We start from the raw sequence: 6,274 nt of genomic DNA, 5'->3' as shown, positions 1-6,274 counted from the left end.
GAGTTCTTTCCTTGGAGTATTTGGAAGTATGAACAAGGACTGTTTTCAACACCAGTTGATGGATAAGTGTGCAACAGTTTTGGGCTATAACAGATAAGTTACGAGCTTGTGTGCATGGTAGAGGTCTGCACGGGAACGGGGATCGTGGGAATCCCCCCCTAACCCACAGGACTCCCACGGGGACCCTCCTCTGGCCTACAGCACTCCCATGGGGACCCCCCTCTAGCCAACGGGACTCCCACGGGATGGAAGGCTTTGGAAGCAGGGTTCGTCCATATAATATAATGGACACGTCAGCCTTAGTAAAAGAGGGGGTTTATAAGTTAATTACTGAACAGAAAACAAAAAAAGGGTTCCTCCAAAGACATTACACAAGGAAAACAGCAGCGCAAACACAAAAGAAACTGGAATTGATGATCCTGTCAGAAGGAATTGCTGCTTTTTATGGGGACGGGCGGGGATGGAGGTAATTCCTCGCGGGGACGGGTGGGGTCGAAGAGGATCCTGGCGGGGACGGGTGGGGATGGGTGGGATTTCTGTCCCCGTGCAAATCTCTAGTGCATGGTTGGCTGCTGTCGAATTGTGTGATCATTGGAGATTTGCGGAGTGGAGGGTTTTTTTTGTTTGTTTGGGTTTTGTTTTTTTGCCAATGATAAGCATAAAGCAGCTTGGCTTTACTAAGTGCTACCGTGAATTGCATACCGTTCTGAGGCTTTTTTTTTTTCACTTCACAAAAATCTAATCTAATCTAAAACTTGGATTCATATATCGGGTCATCACCTAAAAGGAGCTCGACTCGGTTAACAAAATAGCTGCAACGTAAAGGAATCGTGAAAAGAGAAAAGCAAAATAAGAACTCAGATTAGAAAGTACACTTCTCCCTCTGTATTCGCGGTGTCGATTATTCAAGGTTCTTAGCTTGCTGTCTCCTCCCCCCCACCCCCAATTACATCAGCTTGCATAGAGAAATCGCTGATTCCAAGCGTTTACAGAGAAAATTACCGATTCCCGGCGCTTTCTTCACCGTGTTTTGCCTCTCCTTCAGGAACCGTCCAGGGTTTAGAACGAATGCTAGGAAGTTCTTCTTTACCCAGAGGGTGGTGGACACATGGAATGCGCTCCCGGAGATTGTGATAGGGCAGGGCACGCTATGGGGGTTCAAGGAAGGTTTAGATAAATTCCTGAAGGATAAGGGGATTGAGGGGTACAGATAGAATTAGAGGGTACAGATAGATTTAGAGATAGGTCATAGGAAAAGGCAGAAACCACCTAACAGGTCGTGGACCTGATGGGCCGCCGCGTGTGCGGACTGCTGGGCGCGATGGACCTCTGGTCTGACCCAGCGGAGGCAACTCTTATGTTCTTATGTCTCCCACCATGTTATTCGTGGTTTCACCATATTCACGATGGGTTTTTTAAATAGAAAACAGCAAATAACATATGAAAAAGTTATTTATGGGTTTTCTGTATTCGCGGGTCTGTTAATCCCCTTTCACAGCGAAAACGGACGGGAGAAGTGGACTGCACATGAATGACGAGCTATCCATGAGACCATTGTCCTAACTTTTTGGAATGTGCATTTGACCCATTTCTGAGCTCCATTTAAACAATCCAGCCCTATGCACATAAGAAAGTTTTTACTCTATATTATGGGCTCCTTTTACATACTCTAAGAATCTATTAGCATTTTATTCATATATACAGTAGAATCTCAGTTATCCGGCACCCATGGGGTTTGGTGGATACTGGATAACACTTTTTTCTGGTTAATTGAGAGTGTGTTAGAAACCTTGGCTAACACATTCTCAATTCTCCCCCACCCCCGCCCCGAAGCACCTCCTCCCTCAAGCCCCGAAGTGGCAGAAGCAGTTGGCGATCCTGAGCCACGAACCCCCTCCCTCCCTCCTTCTCTCATCCTTACTCGAAGCACAGCGGTCAGCAGGAGGCAGCCTCAAAACAGGTTGCTCGCGGCCTGCCCTGGCAGGGCCTTTCCTCTGATGCATTGGAAGTGACAAGTCAGAAGAAAGGCCATGTTGGGGATGGCTGCAAGTAGCCTGTTTTGAGTCTGCCTCCTGTTGACCGCTGTGCTTCGGGTAAGGAAGAGGGAGGTAGGGAGGGAGTTTGAGGCTCAGGACCACTGCCTGATTCTGCCACTTTGGGACTTGAGAGAGGGAGGGAGGATGGTTTTACTGCTGCACTGGTGCTTTGGGATGGAAAGGAGGGGGTTTGTAGCTACTTGGGGCTTGGGGGCTTGACAGAGGGAGGATTTGTGGCTCAGGACACTTCTGCTGGTGCATCGGGAGACTTTCTTCTTTTTTTCACTCTGGTGATTTTTTTGCTGGTTGTGTGAGAATCCTGGTTAACTGAGACTCTACTGTATATGTATGTACAATATGGGCCTGATTCTGGCAAAGGCGCCTACCGCATGTCAATCTTTGGTAGGCACTGCATCCAGAATTGCATCTATTTATTGTACAGATGCCTTAAATGTAGACCAGCATTTTACAGGGGGAGAGTGTGGCACAGTGGGGAAAGCTACAGCCTCAGCACCCTGAGGTTGAGGGTTCAAACCCACACTGCTCTTTGTGACCCTAGGCAAGTCACTTAATCCCCTCATTGCCCCAGGTACATTAGATAGATTGTGAGCCCACCGGGACAGACAGAGAAACATGCTTGAGTACCTGAATAAATTCATGTAAACTGTTTTGAGCTCCCCTGGGAGAACAGTATAGAAAATTAAAAAAAATACATTTAAGGCATCTGACACACACCTCTGGAAGCACCTGAGCTCACCTACAGATGCCTAAGGCCATTTCCAGCATAAGCCACACCTACACCATGCATAGGCACTTCTGTAGGTGCTTGTCAATCACTTACATCATGTCATTCACCACATCAATTTTATTTTATTTTATTTTTAATTTTCATTCCGATTGGTCTGTTAGATGGCGGTAGGATGCCTACCACCACCTGCAATCAGGACACTTTTGAGAATAAGGCCTTATATAAATAACTAACACTAAGGACCCCCTTTACAAAATTGCAGTAGCAATACCACCACGGTAAATGCACTGAAGCCAATTAAATTCCTATTAAATGTACAGAGATAGTGAATTATTACTTAAAACATGGAGGGACTGATGATAATTCTGCAAACATGCTCAGTACAGTACCACTAAGGGCAACTTTTAATCATTTGATTTGCAGGGGAGCTGCACATGCTACCCTGGGGCATCCGCTAAAAATCAGGGGAGGGAAGTTCCATAGCGACTCCAGAAAATACTTCTTCACTGAAAGAGTGGTGGATCATTGGAACAAACTCCCACTGCAGGTGATTGAGGCCAACAGCGTGTTGGACTTTAAGAGAAGATGGGATATTCACAGGGGATCCCTAGAGGAGTGAAACCAGAGGGCGGGCATTTGGAATGGGCAGACTTGGTGGGCTATAGCCCTTTTCTGCCGTCTTTTTCTATGTTTTCTATGTTTTCTAATTGATTGGAGAATGCTGTTTCATAGGTTTTGATTGCTGAGATGTGTTTATCACAGGACTACTCGAAAGGGTCCAGAGGAGAGCGACAAAAATGGTTAAGGGAGGAGTTGCTGTACAATGAGAGGCTAGAGAAACTGGGCCTCTTCTCCCTTGAAAAGAGGAGACTGAGAGGGGACACGATTGAAACATTCAAGGTACTGAAGGGGATAGACTTAGTAGATAAAGGCAGGTTGTTCACCCTCTCCAAGGTAGAGAGAACGAGAGGGCACTCTCCGAAGTTAAAAGGGCATAGTTTCCGTACAAACGTATGCCCTCACCTGGAGTACTGCGTCCAGCACTGGTCACCGTACATGAAGAATGACATAGTACTACTCGAAAGGGTCCAGAGAAGAGCGACTAAAATGGTTAAGGGCTAGAGGAGTTGCCGTACAGTGAGAGATTAGAGAAACTGGGCCTCTTCTCCCTTGAAAAGAGGAGACTGAGAGGGGACACGATCGAAACATTCAAAATAATGAAGGGAATAGACTTAGTAGATAAGGACAGGTGGTTCACCCTCTCCAAGGTAGAGAGAACGAGAGGGCACTCTCCGAAGTTAAAAGGGGATCGATTCCGTACAAACGTAAGGAAGTTCTTCTTCACCCAGAGAGTGGTGGAAAGCTGGAACGCTCTTCCGGAGTCTGTTATAAGGGGAAACACCCTCCAGGGATTCAAGACAAGGTTGGACAAGTTCCTTTTCAACTGGAAAGTACGCAGGTGAGACTGGGCTCATTTAGAGCATTGGTATTTGACCTGTGGGCCGCCACGGGAGCAGACGGTTCATAGACAACTCGGCGAAAGACAAAGGCGCGCGCCGACAACTGAGTGCAAGACGGAGGCGCGCGCCGAAGAAAATTACAGTTTTTAGGGGCTCCGACGGAGGTTTTTGTTGGGGAGCCCCCCCAGTTTACTTAATAGAGATCGCGCCGGCGTTGTGGGGGGTTTGGGGGGTTGTAACCCTCCATATTTTACTGTAAACAACTTTTTCCCTAAAAAAGGGAAAAAGTGAAGTTTTCAGTAAAATGTGGGGGGTTACAACCCCCCACACCGTCCCCACAACGCGGCACAATCTCTATTAAGTAAAGTGGGAGGGGTTCCCCCCCACGCCCCCCCGTCGGAGCCCTAAAAACAGTAATTTTCTGTGGCGCGCGCCTCCGTGCTGCGCTCAATTGTCTGCACGCGCCTTTGTCCCGGCGCGCTTTTGACCTGACACCGGAGCAGACTGCTGAGCACGATGGACCACTGGTCTGACCCAGCAGCGGCGATTCTTATTTTCTTATCTGGGAACTGGTCCTTCTTAGGGTTACCGGATGTCTGGGAAAACCCGGACATGTCCTCTTTTTAGAGGACTGTCCGGACTCCCGGACAGACTTTCCAAAACCCGGCATTTGCCTGAGATTTGGAAAGCCCCCACCGAGCTCTGGCCGCATCCGAAGGGACTCTGAGTATGCGTGGATGACGTCGCACACCTCCGCGCATACTCCAGGCCCTCAAGACACGGCTCGAGGTCATCGAGAAAGAGTGGAGGCTGTGTGGGGGCGGGGCTGGAGGCAGGGTCATGCATCTGGGGTTTTGCTGAAAATATGATAACGCTAGTCCTTCTTCACGCGCAATGCTGTTCATAAGGAAAGAAGGGCGAGATAATAGCAATATGTTATTGTCAGATTTCCTGAGCGCCTCTTTTACTTGTTTATGGAAACAATAACAACCTAGAAATGTTTTTATGTTTCTTTTTCTTTTATATACTTAGGTATTCGTCAGAATTTGTTTTACTGCCTTTCTTAATCAATAACACCCCCCCCCCCCTTCCCTGTAGAAGCAGTTTGAAGATGCTGGGAGCAGCGCAGAGCATTCAACGCGCCGGCCTGCACTAAAAACCGCTTTTGTGGTTTTGTAAAAGGGGGGGGGGGGTAAAACAGAGTAAGATACCGGGTCAATGAGTCCAATTCTTTTTAACTTTACGTAGAGTCATGGGACATGGGCTTGTCATGCCATTGGAGCTTGCGTGCATCTGAGAAGCAGTACGCTATGCCGTTGGCAGTGGCATAATGAGGGTGAGAGGGACTCGGGGTGGTGGCTTCCCTCCCATGCCCTTGTCTATGCCCTCCAGCTCCTTCCCCGATCCCCCTGCCGCACGCGGCCCCCCTACTTCTAGTTATTCACCACCACGAGTAACAAGAACTTCAACGTGCTCGTGACCCCGTCAGCTCTCCATGACGTCACTCCCTATGCGCGGCACCCGGAAGTGACATCAGCGGGAGAGACGACGCGGTCACGAGGAGCACATTGAAGTTCTTGCTCGTGGCGGTGATAGGGAGTGGGATGAGACAGGGGTAGAGAGTTGGAGGGGTGCCGTCGCCCCCAACATGGCACCCGGGGCGGACCTCCCCCCTCTTATTATGCCACTGGCCGTCGGTAGTTTCACTTCCAGCAGGGCCTCCCAAGGCGGACAGGTTTCAGCGGAGATGTCAGACTAACGATGTGCCACCCGTCCGGGCAGCAGCAGATGAGCAGCGTTGGAGGCGGAGGATCACATTTGATACGACAACATCGAATTTATACTGCACAGAAGAAAAGCCCGGCAATCTGCTTCTGTATTCTGCCACGAAACTTGATGATACTCATCAAGTCGCTAGGACTTGAATGCAAGTTGATGGCGCCTAAGAACAACAGAGATCAATCAAACTTGCTGGATTGAAGAAATATTTTGACTGTGAATTTTTCTAAGGCCCACCCACATATTGGCAA

Source organism: Geotrypetes seraphini, chromosome 10, assembly GCF_902459505.1.
Source record: "Geotrypetes seraphini chromosome 10, aGeoSer1.1, whole genome shotgun sequence".
Classification (NCBI taxonomy): Eukaryota; Metazoa; Chordata; class Amphibia; order Gymnophiona; family Dermophiidae; genus Geotrypetes; species Geotrypetes seraphini.
The sequence above is the reverse complement of the archived record's forward strand: the minus strand, read 5'-3'. Positions refer to the sequence as shown.